The following is an 18,805-nucleotide window of genomic DNA, read 5'->3' as shown; positions in this document are numbered from 1 at the left end:
TGCAGTACAGTATAACATCTTGTGTAATGGAATCAGGGACTGATGCATACTGGTGACATTCTGTATCCCTCAGCGATTCTTTCAATTCCTCTGTGGAAACCTCTGATTGTGCAATTCTAACATCTCTACTTAGGCCATCAGCATTATTGTGTAGGCAGCCAGACTTATGCCGAATTGTGTTATATTTTACCAATTTTAATGCCCATCTAGTCAGGCTACTGCTGGGGACAGCATCCATACTAAAGCAGTATGGTACATATCCATAGCTAACTGATGACCATAGTAGTAACAATGTAATTTACTCCAAACATGAGAGCTACCAGCTCCTTCTTTGAACTACTTTAATGCATATTGTCATAAGCTCAATTGTCTAGATAGTTAACCAACTAGTCTCTCCCCACCACTATATTCCTGACTTACAACAGCTCCAGCAGGGTAGTCTGATGCATCCAGTTTTTCCAAAACTGGATATATTAATAAAGCTGAACTAGTCAAGATTTATTTTCCTCACTGCCAACTCACACTCTTCTGTTCATTCAAATACTGGATCTTTCTTTAGTAATTTTGTTAATGGTTTTGCTGTTATAGCATAATCCTGCACAAAACCCCTGTAATAAGTGGTTCAACTTTGGAAAGATTGTAACTAACATTTCTTGGGGTTGGAAAAACCATCTACTATTTCAATTAATCTAGGATCTGGGTTGACTCCATCTGAACTGATGATGTGCCCCAGCTACTGAACCTGTGACTGTACAAACGAACGTTTTTCTCCATTTGCACTCATCCGTACACTTTCTGATCTAGCCAACACACTTCTTAATCGTTCAGTATGCTTTTCAATAGTTTTTGCAAAAATTACTCTCTCATTGAGACACGCAAGACACAGTAGGATTTAAACGTGTTATCAAGTCGGTAAATTCTCACAATAGGCAAGCGAATTTCGTAGGCTAGAATCCATATGTAAGAATTCACACAGTCCAGATGGGACAACAAAAGCAGTTTTCTGTCTGTCGTGGTGCAATCTGAATCTGATGATATCCAGAACTCGTCTCCAGGCTGATGAATTATTTGGAATTTTCTAACTTGGGGACAATGACAATTCGACAGGCACGCGGGCTTGCAAAGGGTTGAATTATCCTTGCAAACAATTGCTGTTGAATCCCATCTCCTACAACAGATTGTAACTGATGGGGTAAACGATATGTCTTCTGCTCAGTTGGTCTGGCGTCTCATGTTGTATGACTTCAGTTGCTGGCAAATATTGCCTTTACTCGAATAACCACACATATTCCTCTAAAACTGGATGCAGAAGTCTTTACTCCAATTTGGCAAATAAGCGAACATCTCTTTCAACTGATTTCTTATTGAGCGTGCAGTGCACAAACCTTCCTCACGGGTAACTACTTACGTTTTCTCTCTCGACACTGTTTCTGCTTCGAAACTTCTCTTTGCATAAATTCTTCGCCACTGGCTATTATTGTGCCATGTGGTATTTCTACATCCTGCTGACCAACATTCTCAACACAGAGGTATTCGAAACCTGTTTCCCTTTACTTTTAGTCTATTATACGTTGACTGCTCTTAACCTCTTGCAGCCTGTACAGAAAGTATTTGTGGGGGTTGGATCGACCAGGAAGTCCGATCTCGGCGGTACCGGGTCTTTGACTTCAATCCAGGAAACTACCACAGTTCCACCGCTAATAGTTACAGATGTGATAGGTCTCAACGCCCACGTACACGGTTGAGTTGGAGTTTGTGAGGTAGGCCTCCACATTCACAAGTTCCTCGCAAATGATACGCACGCTCATTGTCCAGACAGTGGTCCGTATCGCTGACCCAAACAGTGCTCATCCTATAATGTTTCACAGCCTCATAGCATACTAGGAAATCGTTCCCTAAGAAAACATGGCAGTCCCACATGCGTCCCCTTACTAATTCCATATGCTTTTCCCTTCATTGTGCAGATATGTTGCACAGGTACCTGCAGGAATGATTGTCATTATTGGCAACAAAAAGAACACGAATCTCAGCTCCTGTGTATACAAGAATTTTGGCAGACTTTCCTCTGAGCTTTACCTCAAACTCAGTGGTTTACCTCAGTGGTCTCTCCCCTCTTTATAGCGTTCATATATTTCACTGGGGAGTGAGGTGGGTGACAGTGGAGTGGTACTTCTGTTTCGACATATCAGCGTACATTCCACTGCAGAGTGAAAATCTCATTCGGATTGTTTTAGATGCCTGCTGGCACGCTAGTCTTGGGGGAATTCGGCCACTTAGTTTGCGGACAACGATTCTGTATGGTATTTCTCAACATGAGCGGCATTTGACAAAAAATGGTCTCGCCATGCCCATGTACGTCCCACTTCCCTGGCGTTTGGGAATTATTACTTTCTTGCCTGGCTTTCCAGCAAAAGAAGGTACAAAAGTTATGGCTGGAAGCGTAATGTATATGTCTGGCACTAATTTTTCTGTTTCATCTATAGGGGCTCTTGAAAGCCTGGAGTTGTTACCGCACTCATGGCAGCTCCGGCTTCACATTCGAGAGTTATCGCGTTAAGCCGTTCCTGTAGCTCTATTTTTTCAATTGACTGACTGCTTACCTGCTATTGCAGTAAAGTAATGAGATCAGGCTCGTTCAGGGCCGCAGTTTTAGCATCCGAAGCCGTTCGGTCCTCTCCGCTGTTTGGGGAGGACGTAAATCAGGAATGGCTACAAAACTGGGACTGAGACCGAAAAGATGTATCCAATGAAGGTATCACTATTCTGGGTGATGGTAAGATCCAAATGGCTCTAAGCACTATGGGACCTAACATGTCAGGTCACCAGTCCCCTACACTTAGAACTACTCGAACCTAACTTGAAACGCCTGCCTAACCCGCAGGGCAAAACAGGTGACTAGGATTGTGGTAAGGGACAAATAAGGTGGCGGTCAGTTTCACTTCAAAATTGTAATTTATTGTAATTTAATAACATATTTAACCAAAACGGCACACAACCGAACCTTTACCAGTTTCAAAATCCAATTCTTTCACGGCTGAAGGCTTCCAAACAAGAAATCTTATAAACCAACAAGATAAATTTCAAGTGACTGAAGACACGCAGCTAAAATTGCAAATAAAATATTATAATCACAGCTAGGCTGAAAGCCTCAAGGCAAAAGTGGGTACAACAACCATATACAAGGTGCAATACAATTGTCTGAAGGCCACAACTAAATTTCAAAATTATAAAATGTATTACCTTAACCCTTTAAGGCTGAAGGCCAGAATGATGTCCCTTAAGGGGAAATTTTGAGAATAAGGCTTTAAGCGGCTGAAGGCTTACAGTTGATCTTCCAAAAATTCGAAAAGTACCTTAAACCCTTAAGTGGCTAACAGCACACTAAATGAAAAGCTAGCACAACAATAATAACTTTCGGCAAAATATCCACTTGCCAGAATTCCAACTTACTTATACGGGCTGAAGGCCCTTGATTTACATAAAAAACAATAAAATTATGTATTTTTTATTTGCTCCAGACACGTTCGAACTGACTAGCAGTCCGAACTCGCTACCCGAACTTGCTTACGACAGACAACGACCAGGAAGTAATAGCAGTCGAGCAAAGATACGCGCTGCTAACGCATGTCACCGTCAGGCAAAATAGCAACTCGGTGAAAGCAGTAATTTAATTTAACGTAGTGAGGTGAAAGTACGTTAAAAACAGGAAGTAAAATAGATGGGGGGGAAGATGGGCCACGCACAGCTCATAACTAACCTAAGGGCATCACACACATCCATGCCCGAGGCAGGATTCGAACCTGCGACCGTAGCAGCATCGCAGTTCCAGACTGAAGCGCCTAGAACCGCTCGGTCACAAAGGCCGGCTGCTAAGATTCCTCGGCGGAAGTTGGCCGGAGTTGTTAGCAAGCAGACTTCATTCCAGCGACACTCTCATCACATGGAGGTGGCTTCGGCGACGGCGGCCGTGCGCACGCGACCACTACTGTACTGGCGGCGGGGTACGAGATGTAGCAGCGCGTGGCCGTATAGCGCGCTCTCACTTGCCGTCGCGGCCCGACACGTTGTAGAGGTCGGCCCCAGACGCGTCCACCGAAAACAGCTAAGCGGCCCGCAGAAGGTAACCGCTAGGCATTTCTGTGGTTGCCAGCGCATAGGAACGGCAGGAGAATACCGAGTCTGATCGAACTCTGATAAAGATCCACTTTGTACATGTCAGGGCTCTATCAGGAGCTGCAGTGGCCAACGGGGGTGGTTTTCCTACACGTGAAGTGAGAAAGGTTATGAAATGGGTTTTATTCTCAAGAACTACTACTAAAGCTAGCGTCCCTACCTCAGCGTAATAGCGTGGGAGCCGGCCACGAGTACTACAGATTTGTTCACACAACTGCTCACCATACTGCCTTAGGCTACACAATGTACAGTATCCACAACCAAATGTATTCAATTTCCCGAAAAGAAAAGAACACGATACTTAACCTAGGAAGCTAAGTGAAAATGTTTCAATACTGTAACAGGCTTCTGCTGATAATCCGTTCTCCCTATACCATATTGCCGCATACACATGCACTTCAATTACAACTGAAAGTTTTTTGTTACATGCTTTATCACCAGAGTGCATATGTGCCGGAAAAATTTTTAGCGTTCACCCCTTTGAATGTTGTAAAAGTAACTATGCTTTAATTCAATGTGTGCAGGATGTCCCAGGAGAAAAGTTAGATATTCATCGATATGACATGCCTCAAGAACTATGAGCTCTTTTTCGTCTTCAGTACTGCGGAACAAATCTCTTCTACTGCAATTCCTTTGCTTCCCATATTTTGAGAGCTTATTGTATGGGCCAAAACAAGAAAACAGTTACTGGTAAACAGTTACTAGTGGGCTCTAAATGCTGATCTAAGGGCTATCAGTACTTTTTCAATCTCTTGCGCTGAAGAAATGCTGATTGTCCGTAAGGAGTGCCCATGCTTGCTATACAGTTTTGCTTCGAATGTTCGTCCCCACCATGCTTTTGAATACTGACCTTTCCTGCTGGGACAGGCAACTGCATAGCGAAATAGTAATTGAAAAAACTTGGCACACATCCTGCGTGAACTTCAACTAGTTCTAACAGAATTTCAATGTAAATACATTTAAGACCAATGTTCATCATTTGAGTTACGTACTACTTCACATTAATTCCATTGTGCGTCGTCCAGATTGTAACAATGTCGATGCAGGCTTGCTCCTTCGCTTCTCGCGCAAATTCCTCTTGTCTTCTCCGAACCTCCCGATGCAGGATTATCGGCGCGGATGAAAAGAACAGACAGGTGTGGTCGATGTGAATATATGAGTAAAAATTTACCTTCCCAATAAATTTTTTGAAGACCCATTTGAAAGTACGCTTGGAATATTCGTTTTTGAACAATTCAGGTACGGTGGATGTCGTCATACGCCCGCTCTTTACCACTCATAGAAACAAAGAGACGAAGATACAGAAATTAATCAAATGATGAGCGCATCTCCTCTTTCTTGTATCAAAACATCTCTGCCAAAAACGAACTAATTAATTCACCTTTGCTTATATATAGCTTACTTGTACAAAAGGAAAAAAACGAAGGAAGAAGAAGTTATTCGAATGATGAGGGGGTATCGAAGCGGTCACGTTTAACATAATTAACACACCTAAACACAGTAAATAAGGTAAGTATGGAACCAACTGTTACAGACAGAGTATTTACGTGGTGTCAGTACAAGCACAGAGTCTAAGTAGGCACGAAGAACTTCCAAGTAACATTACACGCGTTTTTAGCGACATGAACCCGGTTTTAGACTGTTGTGATTTCGTTAAATACAAAGGTCCGAAAGGGTCATTAAAGAGTTCGCTGGATTCGTATCAAATAGGGCTATAATGACATATTGCACCTAAAACATTCAGAAACAAACTGTCTTTTCGTTGATGATCATCCATTACACAAAAAAATGAAAGGTATCGCTTTGATGCGCTACACAGAACAAGTCGGCTGGCCGTAAATTTGACTAATTACATTACGTACAACCAAAATTGGAAACGGGACAGAGAGAACGTTGTGGGGAAGGCGAACCGAAGACTGCGTTTTACTGTCAGAACACTTACAAGATGCAACAGATCTACTAAACCTACCAACACTACACTTGTACATCCTCTTTTTGAGTACTGCTGTGCGATGTTTCATCTTTGCCAGATAGGACTGATTGACTAAATCGAGAAAATCCTAAGGCAAGCACATTTTGTACTATCGAAAAATATGGGGAGTGTCATGGACATGGTACAGGGTTTGTGTGGACATGATTAAAAGAAATGGGTTTCTGGTTGCGGCGGGAGCTTCGCACCTAATTTCAAGCACCAGCTATTTCTTCCTACTGACAACATTTCACGCGCTGCTCCAGAGTGGGGTAACACAATTATTGTTAATTTGGTTCGATGAACCCTCTGCCAGGAACATAAATGTGAGTTGCAGTGTAGCCATGTAGATGTCGACACGGAGTGGGCTATCATTTATTAGCGCAATACCAACTAAGGGAAGGCAAAATCCATTCTTATTGATTTATGTGCAGCTTTGCAAGAGCAAACATATCTGTCGAAAAACTGGCAAATCTTGTATCCAGATCATTTTGAGAAATGTACACACATCATATCCCGAGTCTCAGCACAATAACTAAAAATATATGCACATTTATGGGAAGAAATATTTATAATTACCAGTTTACACGTGCTCACCTTTAAAAAACCGCACAATTTTTTTTAATTGTTTCACATTGCGTCAGAGAACTGTCTATTTGACCTTTTGAAGTTCTTGGAAGAATATCTGACTCGAATGGATTTCCAGCATATGTCGAATTTTATGAAGGTAATCGAACTCCTCTCAATTTTGTCATTTTCGCGTTAGGTGAAATTCGAAAGATCTTGGAAAACTCAAAAGATGAGGGTTTCTGTTGACGGAACGACTGACTGTTTTAGTTTATATTAGTATTTTGTTAGCCAAAAATTTAATTGAGGACAGGTCGGATCACCTTCATATATTGTGTTGCAAATCTGCAAGGCAATTTCTAATTTAAAGAAGGAACGTAATTGCAAACGAAAACATTTAAGTAGTGTAAACATGTTGTTTCGGCCAGGTGCCATGGCTACATTCGGCAGACGTCTGTAGACTTTCTGGCTACTGACTTATCCGAAATTATTTGGAAATGTTCTTACAGGTCTAGTTTAATTTCTCACTTTGGAGGGTAGGATATTCACCAAAAGCTGGTTAGTGTTCTTTCACGTTACTTCCTAACTTCAGAGCTGTCTGTGACATTTCTGCTAGGGCAGGCGATTGCCATGAAGCTCATGTAATCTGCATTGCACGAAGTGAAACTTGTTCTCCACACACCATCCCTCAATTTCCACAGTCGAGCTTTAAAATGTCGCAGTCTTCAGTCTTTTAGGAATACTGTGACCAATACTTTCAAATAAGAAAAGCGTCCTATTTTTAAGCCTCATATTTATTATTAACGCCGAGAAAGCATTTGTGAAACTTTTAATGTAAAGCAAGTTCTGACAGCGTTGTTTAAATCTTATGCTGACTTTATTCCTCTTGAACGTATTTTGGGAATACCTGTCCCTGTTGGTGGGTTTAGAGGGACAGTGCCCGAGCTATCTTTGTCACCAACACCTATTCTAACCAGGTGGCGTGCCTCTTATCTCTTGTTTTACTGCGATAATGTTGAAGTCAAGATGTGACTCCAAATACCCATACATTTATTGAATGTGGGAGCCCCAGGTCTACCACATATGAACTAACAATTACTGAAGGTGGAAGAATCTTAGATGAAATGGATGCTGCAGCGAAAGGCAAGCCGAACAAAGTTACCGTTTCGAATCCTGACACACACTCACTCACTCTCTCTCTCTCTCTCTCTCTCTCTCTCTCTCTGGAACCCACAGAGAAAGTTCTGGGGAAAACGCAAAAGATTTCAAATTTTAACAGTTTTTGTTTGGAATTTCTTGAATTAAGTATGCACCTGTCTCTTCTTGTGATGTCGAAATGGTTTCCATGTGCATGAACGTTCTTTCAGGTAAATGCGTGAGGTGTTAGAAATCTAGGGAAATTGATTTTCCTGTTCTGTTTTAGAAGGGACTACAGCTAAGCACCTACCTCCTGGAACAAGTGAACTACCATCCGCAACATATCTTGAGGCATCCGATTGTTTTACAAATTAGTCAATGTGCTACATATTCGACGGTAAGCATGTAAGCGAGAAAAATTTTAGTAGTCGCTAAGTGCCGTTATTCTTAAATGCTGAATGGATTTAGTCTTGGCTATTTACACATCTTGATGCTGCCTCAACAAATATGCAGTTTCTAAATGTCATGATTGTCTTACTATGTGTGACTTAACGTAATACTGAACTTCAGACACGACATTTTATGTTTTTAAATACCGTCAATAATTTCATGAAATACTGAAAATCGAATTTCTTCCTCCTGTAACCGCACAGGCAGCCTACACTTTTGTTCGTTCACCATGAACCGTGAGCCAGGCTATCCATTTAGAAATGCAGATCTTATTTTACCCAACTATCTTTGGATAGTTTATCTAAAGCATCTTTCGTAGCTGGCACATCTGCTGCCCTTCAACCCAAAATCTCCTTTTCAGCAAGCACTGGTATTTGTCTCTTCTGTATCGATTCCGTTGTGAAGTGGCTTTTATGGATACACTACCGAAAAAGGAGTGCACCTCATTTGGATAAAATTGAAGTTATTGAAAGTGGTGTAGTTCCTTACACGAATCTCTGTCCAAAAGAAATAAAGAAAGGCTTTCTGTAAGTTATTAGACGAATCTGCGTCCTACATTCCCAAAAATATGGTAACAGTACTTTCTTCTTGCCTGTTTGCACTTGTTGGCTTGGACATCAACAATTTTATCCCAGCTTCTTCCGATTTATTGGTGCAGATTTAAAATTCTCCTCGCTTATTAGAGAGGCCATCCTTGCAATTTTTGGTAGTTTTAAACATCGAATTAAATCTCAGCTTTGAAATTCTCCCTTTTAAAATTCTTTGAAATATACATTGACCAACACCAGAAATTTTCTGTAATCCTGTAGATTCCAGTAACCACATGACCCGAGTTAAATATTCCTTCTATTACCAGACAAATCATTCTTTATTATGGTATTATCTTCGAAATAGAGGCCAACAGATTTAACAATATATATGCCCTAGAAAGTGGTTGAGCCTCTGTTAATATATGGGTAACGGATAAAAGCAGGTTCAAAGTGTAATGAGCTGCAGATATGTTGGAAGTCGTTAAGGCTGAGAATATTTTTATGTCATCTTCATACGATCACTGTCACTGAAAATTTTTTCCCATCCTGATAACACTGCACTACGTCTGTGGCTATGGTTGGGTGTTAGGGTGTTCCATTTGTGCATTTGGTTGTACTGGGGCTCTGCAACTCTCACACTATCTGTATCAGTATATCAAAGAATAGTGCACGAAGGTGGGTTCCCAGCAGCAAAGTCTAGTAGGTAACAACACGGTGCATCACGTGCACAAATGGAAATAGCTGAACTGGTCCTGCTTGTGCAAGAAAGAAAAATCTGGTTTATGTCAACTGTTAAACAGCTGTTTACAGTTCAGAAGGCCACGGCTTTTTCCAGGAAGCTCCTTCACAAGGGTTCCAGTGAAACTCCCCTTCTGCATGCAAACACGACCGTCAGCGACAGCGTACTGCAAGGTGGCCGGCTCACCCTGCGAGTACACTGCGCCGTAGACAATCTTGCTTCAGGGGCAGCTGGGGCTTTCACCGAAGATTCCTGGTGAGTGGCAACAGAAGAATGACCAGCAAAGAAATTCGAAGACGGACCATGGTGCCACATGATTCAAGAAATGATGAGAAGGTAACAGGTGGTCAACTGAACACAGAGCTTAAGAGTAGTAACTGCAGTACACTGTACTATCATGTATTGAGATTTCTTATTACGCACACACAAACTGAGCTAATCTCTTCTGAAAGAGATAAGGCGACAAAGGTTAAACAGACGTGAGACGTATATAACTAGTAAAGTAGATATGAATAAGAATAATACTGACTAACTGAGCGTAGCTTGCTGACGAGAGAAAGGAGCAGAGACAGTATGATGTAAAACTGCATATATATTATGTATTTTCATTAGGACAACATTAACAGTTGACACGTAGGTACCATAACACATGAAGAGCTCGGCATACCAATTGCGCACAGTACAACTAATGTAACATGAATGTGGGACAAATTGATGATTTCATGCAGTCCGAACATTAGGCTGGTACGTGAGGTCAGGTAGCACATTCTGTGGCACAGACGACCATAAATGAACTCAAACGTGAATACTAATTTGAGAAATGTATTGTGACTGAGTAGAAGGCCTTCACCACTGCAAAGTAACTGCTAGGCTTAATTATTGCCTGCAGGAATGGTACTGTGCTAGAGTGAAAAACTTGTAGCAATAGGGAATCTCTGAAAAGGAGTATTCAGAATCCCCTACGCAAGTTAAAGATGGAGAGTAACATATGAGAATTGGTCATAATAAAAAAGTTACGTGAAGGACTGCCGCTATCAGCTTTGGCTCTCCATGATCGGGTCATGAACCGTAATTGTGAGGTCCTGGAGGATCTCCATCGCCAGCTCCAACTCCTCAATTGAAGAGCCAAATAGGACACTACAACGAAGGCTGAGGAATCAGGTCTCTGACTGGGAACTGTATCCATCGACCAAAATTTCTCTTCAGACTCAAAAGAGAAAATCTATTGACGCCACAGGTGGCCGCTATGTTTGTGGATTCTTCTTCTGCTTAGTACCCAGCCTAGCACGACGTACCTCAAAAGCAACTGCGATGGCTGGTGTATTTTTATTCCCTTGTACAGCTTCAACCTGTCGAGAAGAGGCAACGTTACTGTCACCTATCTGCCATTGAATATCAAGAGGTTGTGTTAACTGTAGAATACGATGAGGTAGCTAGTAAGCTACGACTTTCTTGTCGTTATTTTGTATATTGGCAGCTTTTTTAATACAAGCTCGTCTCCCAATTGGTAAGGTAGCAATCTGAGCCTTCGTTATCTCTTTCTATATATCTTAGCCTTTATTAACTTCTTCTCTGCATACGGTCACCGTTCTTGTATTCTCTCGTGTATCTTTTTCTGTATGGATTCTGTCTTCTCACTACACCACAGACTTCTCCCAGCTCGAAATCTACAGCCATCGTTTGCAGTACAAATTGGGAACTCGTCCGTCTGCATGGTGTGTTGCCTGCTGACTCACATTTCAGTACCACCGGCAGAGATGATACATAGCAATTATTTGTCCACATCCGACAGCCACGCCCTCACCGGCAACATGGTGACGCGGCAGCGGAAGCTCGCATTCAACAGCAGAGGGAACCACAGCGGGGAATCTCCGCCATTTTCACTGCGTTGCCCACTAACGACTGCAAGCCTGCCTCAGTAAAGCAGAAATTCTAACATAATCGGTCCTTCTTCCGCTATAGTACACATACTTCCTCAGCAGAGGATCCTAGCCCGCACAAAGCTATCACAGCTATCCTGTCACAGATCGAGCGAGGTGGCGCAGTGGCTAGCACAGTGGACTCGCATTCGGGAGGACGACGGTTCAATCCCGCGCCCGGCCATCCTGATTTAGGTTTCCCGTCGTTCCCCTAAATCGCTCCAGCCAAATGTCGGGATGGTTCCTTTGAAAGGGCACCACCGGCTTCCTTCCCAATCCTTCCCTCATTCCACGAGACCGGTGAACTCGCTGTCTGGTCGTCTCTCCCTAACAACCCAACGCCCCCATCCTGTCATAACTAGTGAGTCTGAAACTTCTCTCAGTGCAAAAATGCTGTAAAATAAATTGGGGTTTGACCCATACAAAACAAGACGCACTACTAGTAACTTATCACATAGAGCTACTCACAATTCACGTGAACCAAATCATTTGCACACTGTATTCCACACTTAATAAATTGAAATGCTCCAAGCTAATACGATACTAAATTTTATCTCGAGGCCCCAGTCCTTGCAAGCTTGTCTCTTGAAATACGAGAGCAATACATACTTGCCTTTCATTTGAAATAACATGCAGTCACTGTGGGAAGCAGCTTATTTCTCCGAGCTTTAAATGAATGGCGCAAAAGTAAACTTGGTACAATCGAGAACGTAGTTCTTCAGGGAAGCAGTTTGGAGATACGGGATGTAAAGGATAAATTAGCATCAAAGGGGGTGCTAACTAAGAATTCTAGATTTCATCCATTCTTAATATTCTGTTAAGTTAATGGATACATAATCTCACGCTTTACTTAGCTGTCATGTTCAACAAACCGTGTGTGTATATTATCATCCCGTAAGGGCATCAAATTCACACAGGATATTAGAGTTAGTGGCCATTTCCATGCTGTATACTAATTTCTGCTGCGTAAGCAATTATTTATCCTGTGTTTTTGTTGCTCACTCAAAACACACACGATAGCATAACTTTTGGCGATGCGTGACACTACCTCTGGTAGTACAGAATAAATAAAGAATGAACGAAACAATGAAAGGAACAATTTCGGTTCTGTAAGACGAGAACATACGGCGACGGTGAACGGCTTACGGCAGCACGACGTCACGATCTCACGGGGACAACTGAACTCCCTCCCCCAGTCCGCCGTTTCTCGCCACAGCGCGGCCGACGCGCTCTCTGCCGTTGTCACTCGGCGGCTCCTTTCCCAACTGCCGTCCCTCAGGCAAAACACGCGATACACTAATCGGCAGCCAAGTCCCAGTCGATTATTCGAAGAATCGTGACAAACGACACAACGCAAATCTGACCGGCATTGAATACTCGATCACATATAAAATACAATACAAAAACTCGCAAGACAATAGCTTTACCCTGTGTAACCCGATATGCACACTATTACTATCCTGAGCGCAGAAGGACAAGCGCACTATCTGCTGTTCTCTCGAGTACCTGACCTCGTCTGAAACATCCCAGTTTCCCAACTGCCTATTCTCTCTTTGGTAGCATGTTTCTAATTTTACAATCACGCTGCTTCCAGCCTCTGCACCATTCTTCCTATCCCATTATCGCCTCCGTATTGGACACTCATTTCTCCATGATCTTTACTATGATCGATCCTTCTCGTAAACTCATCTTCGATCCTGTTTACGTCATCTTTAGCCCTCCCTTCACATACTACGGTTGGGAGAACATCCAGTTTCCTGGCTGCTGCCACTCATTACTCCTATTCTGCTGCCCACTACTGCATTCCCGTAATTGCTTGCATTACCGACAACTGTGTTCTGTTAGCAAGTTGCACCATCCATCCGTTCCACGAACTGAAGAAAGCTCTCCGTACTTACCGTGCGACAATAGGACAAACCCCACAGCAAAGAATTTGGCGTACTTCAGGAACGCTTTCGGCACGTGTATTTGCTTTCCCACACCCCAATATTTATTTAGCTGTAGCGTCTCAGACCCAGCGAGTCAGGAAATGCTGCCGCATTTCGATTTGCCCGCTTCTGCCACACCTCCATCAAGTTGTATTTCACGAACTTTATCTTCGCTTCGTTGGACATGCCCTCCACAATGCAATCTTTAAACGACGTCAAGGAATTTACCACATGGGATTTTCCTTCCCTACTGAAATAGTTTATTTTGTGACTTGTTATGAAACCGTAGTCCTTCCCTGACTGCTCAATGCAGGAACGGCCACGAACGCGGCACGTGTGCATGCACGCGTGCTGAGCTTTCACACGCGTGCGGATCGCTCCCTTGCGACGTCACACGTCCCCCACTACCACACCAGCTGACCGCGCGCATTCGCGAAACTACGAACACGCCGCATGCAACAGTGCATTCGCGTAAGGAACACCGCCCTGCTAGCATGTGGCTTAGTTTCATATTACGATATTTGATAACATTAAGCTCTGTACAAATCATCATGTTGAGCAATACTGAATCTTTGTTGGCTGTCTGTACACCTACAGAAAAATAACGATAACGCTGGGTTTGAAACTGCATTACATCAACAATATCTTGCTTCTCACATCGTCACTCGTAAAATTCTTACAACATTTAAGCTGAGATATATAAACGGACGTAAAAGTAGTCTACAGCAAGCAGTATGATGTCAAATAAGTGATTCCAACTATATGTGAAACAAGCAAATTTTATCATCTGGAACTACTGTACAGAATTTGCAATAAACAATTCTCAACAAAACATGACAAATACAACAATTTCACCATTAATTTAATTATTTTTGGTTCGCTGTAGACATAATAAAGTTCATATCCGGCACAAACTCTACGGCACACGGGCAAACGCTGGAGATCTGAAGGCTAAACACTCCGACTGGAAATCACGAATACGTACCTACAACGGCAAGGAACTATACGAACACGCACTACGCCGCAACTACATTATACTTGGGGGCCAGACGTCCTCGCTTTCGCGCCTACACAGGCTCAACACAAGCCAGACGTGCTAGGCATAGCCAACATCAAAGGCATCACATGCACTCTCAGCCTTATGGATGAAAACAATCTAGACTTAAACCACATGCCTGTAACACTGCACACGGGCAAAACACTGCAGGACAGAACCACGCAGGCTAGTGAACCGCAAGGACGCGTATTGGACACTGCTCAAGGAAACGCTTGATAGTCGTATTCCAGACACCTACGATATTATAAACACGCAACAAATTGGTGAGGCAGTGGAGGCCTTTACTACTGCCGTCCAAGAGGCAATGACTGACGCCATTCCACGTACAATACCAAAACATTCTACGGCCCTGCCCCAGCAAATCCTGGGCCTCATCTCAACGAGAAACCGCCTCAGGAGATACTGGCAGCGTACCAGGCGCCGTTCTATAAACTGCATGTCTGATTCCAGGATATAATACGGGACAAAATACAAACATTTCGAAACAATGGAGAAACTCTCAGAGCTAGGTACCACACGTCCCGGCGTATGGAAGCTAGCCACACACTTCACTTCACCAGGGAGGAACATTGCATTCCCACTCTAAAAGGACCACACGGTCCAGCTTACTCCGCGACGGAGAAGGCAGAGCTTATGGCCACATTACGTGCAGCGTCTTTCATGCCGAATCTGGCTCCTTCCGATCTAATATTCACAGTTGAAACGGACTAAGAGGTTACACGACTCGTAGACGAGCCCACGCGTGACGAAATTACACGCACTAGCACAAATGAAATTACATTAGTCATCAAGCATACCAACGCTAGGAAAGTGCGGGTTCTGATGGCATTCAAAACCGTGGCCTCCAGGAGTTCACGGATAGAGCCGTAGAATACCTTGCACACAACGAATGCCATTCTGAAACACCAACACTCCCTGACATTTGGAAGGCAGCCTAGGTCCTGAAGCCATGAAACACCACTCCCGCCCACAAAATTACCGACTAATCAGTCTGCTGTGCTCGCTGAGCAAGATTGTTGAGAATGTAGCACTAAAACACATCACCAGCCACTGCGTCAGCAATAACCATTAAGACGGGAGTAATTTGGCTTAAGAAATCTCTACTCAAGAACACAACTCCTCTGCGTATTCGAACGTATACCACACGGCTACAACTTGAAAAAACACAGGGGCCATGTTCCTGGACATCGAAAAAGCTTTCAACCGTCTTCGGCACAACGGCCTTATACGCAAACTAAGCGAAGCTGGTTGCCCGAAAGGACTCGTATCTCTGATACACTCATATCTCACGAACAGGTGTTTCAACACTGATGTGCAGGGAAAACAATCCACACAACACTGTATCCAAACTGGAGTACCCCAGGGAAGCATCCTAGGGACCATCTTGTTCAACCTGTACGTCAACGACTTCCCAGCAACGTTACCCATCTACGCGGGTGACACAGCCATCCTTGAGCAAGATTAGAAACAATCCAACATTAATGCACAAATGCAGACGGTGCTCAAAACTGCCGAGCCGTGGTTGTAACTAGGGCGTATTAAACGAAACGTTTACACGTGCGAAGCAGTTCCTTTCACACGCAGACCGAAACTGCTGCGCAAACAACATGGTAGACATAACACTACATACACGCCCAATACGTTTCCGAGAGAAAGATACCTCTGTGTGGCTGGACCAGAAACGTACATGAGTGGACCACATCGAATTCGTTGGCAACGGAGCGCACTCGAGGCTCAAACAAATGTACTTAATGCTCAACAGGGAATGTACACTGAATTGGAGGGTGTCCAGGTCCATATACACGACTCTGATTTGACCTATGATGTACGCAGCTCCGTCTGGGGATAGGCAGCTCCTACACATCTGCGCCGCCCGCATTTCATATAGAACAAAGTGCTACGCATCATTAGTAACGCTCCACGCTACACACGTGGGTCTTCACAAAAATACCACCTTGAAACCCTCAAGGTAGAATTCAAAAAATACGGCACACGAGTATACAACAACTAGAGTTGTTTCATCCTTACTCTGAGAAAGAATGATCACAACCATAGGTGGAAGCATAAGCTGCCAAATTTAAGGCATAACCACCTATGTCAAGGTAACATACACCAACAAGCGGCTAACGTCGGGAAGCCCCTGCATATCATCAATATCGATATGACAGCTGCCATTGAAGCCGACCAACTGGCTACAGCAGAGAAACCGACAAGCTCGCCCACTGACGCACAAACAAATCGCCAACATCGCCCTACACTGTGAACCTGATATATGACCTATCGGACACAAAACGGTAATGAACCTGTTACAGGTATGCTGACGCTAGCCGAGAGATCAACACCGGCACCCAGCGGCAGCCGCAGAGTAGAAGCCTACCCTTGCATGACCTGTCGCAGGCAGCAAGACATCTCTACTGCTCATACTATCCGACCTAACTATCGCCGAGATTTTTTCCCTTGGCTCTTGCCTTGGCCCTTTCCTTTCCTCTGCCCTTCAAACCGCCACCCTTTGTTCGACCTTCGAACCTATCTGTCTCCAGATGAACGCATACAAATGGTTAATTTAACCAGACGTACCCAGACATCGCAGTACCTACATCCTGCGACACCAAACTTTAGTGGAAGCTAATTCTTATGCAGAGATGGCAGCAAACATCTTGAGTTGGCCATCATGCCGGAGTGGGCGTGGAGGGGATCCTCCTCTAATAAAAATAAAGCCCTCTACGAAACTGCTGTACACGTCCGTAATAAGGTCCAGTTAAATGTGTCTCACTCCTGAGTTAATCAGGCTGCAACTCTTGTCAATGAACCAGTGGAAGCGCCTCACCGAGAGCTCAAAATTTATTGAGGTTTGTTGTACGTTAATTAGTCACGAAATTACTATGCTTTTGCTGATTGGCAGTTGCGGGAAAATTTGTCTAAGCTGTACCTTATATATAAGATTACGAATAAGGTCTGCGCTGCTAGAATCGTGGTGCTGCTCTTTTATATGACGTATAGCCCTTCGTTGTGTTATTCACAAACGCGAAACGCGAACAGTAGTTAGCTGGGTTAACATCCCTTCCGTGTTATTCCAGCTCTGACAGATACGCAATGCGTTAGAAATAACGGAACTGAAGGACCAAATCCAGCTCTGGAGCCGACTACACACCAGCCCAGGTAGCACCGCCGCCAGGCTCCACGTCATACAGCGGCTGCCATTCAAACCCCGCTCGCAGCCAAATCCCTACTCTCACATTTAAACACAACCTGTCGCGTCACACCCCCTAACAGGTCTTGTGTGCACTACACGCAGTAAGCGACTACTTCGGTTGTGAAATTTGTGAGGCGTTTAAGCGGGTCGTCTCTTCAGGTTGACCACTCGCTTTTCACATTACAGACGAACTGCCTGCCAAAATGTTCGTCTTCTCTGCATAAATGGGTTATAGCGAAGGTAAATTTGAAATTACTGAACTGCGAGAGCATCCAAAGGAATGTCCCATTATTAGTATCGCTTAGCGAAGATTATTATGTCCAGATAGTTTTAGCAACAGGAGTTGCTTGATACCAAATGTGAAAAGCAGCGACATCCCAAGTTCACATGGAACATCTATGTGGTCGTGCCTCGTTTCTTGCCAGACAGGAATCTTTAACGTTAGTACGGGTCTGGAGTTTTAGTTTTAGATCACTTCAGTAAATGTTCTTTAATACCGTTATCGATTTTCCTAATGATGCTGTTGTAATGGGGGTGGTAGTAGCTTCCACTTCAAGGTACAGAGGGGGAGAGTTGTGGTATCAAACCTGCGACCAGAGACAGGGATTCATATTAAATTCCCCAGAGTATCTTGCACAAAAATTTCTTTGCACAGGTAAGTAGAGAAGTAACCCGTTAAGGTAATGTCTTAGACCTAGCAACAAACAGACCCAAACCAATCAAGCCACGTAGAGGGAGGTATCAGTTATCATAAAGCTAGGACTACGAGTTTTGCAAAGGATATTAAGAAGGGTAGGAAGAAATCTTTGCTCAGCAGGAGTGACAAGATACAAATAGCGGAGTATCTCAGCACGCAGCACCTATATTCAATGATGAGCACCGAGATGTGGATAAAGGTAGGAATTCAAAAGTATTGTCCAAGTAAGGTCTTCAAGCAGAAGATAGACTCACCGCCTTTTGATATTCGTGACAGTGAAGTGCCCTTGAACGAAGAGAGCACCTGCGATTCGAGGAAACTATAACAGTAGCTGACATAATCGGGACAAATCCAAAACCACGTTAAGGAGAGCAATGGGCGAAGCAATCAGTGACTTAAATTAAAAATTTCGCCAGATAATCTAAGGAGAGCTCATAATACATTTT

Source organism: Schistocerca piceifrons, chromosome 8 (assembly GCF_021461385.2).
Source record: "Schistocerca piceifrons isolate TAMUIC-IGC-003096 chromosome 8, iqSchPice1.1, whole genome shotgun sequence".
NCBI classification, from domain to species: domain Eukaryota; kingdom Metazoa; phylum Arthropoda; class Insecta; order Orthoptera; family Acrididae; genus Schistocerca; species Schistocerca piceifrons.
This window is presented reverse-complemented; position numbering follows the sequence as displayed.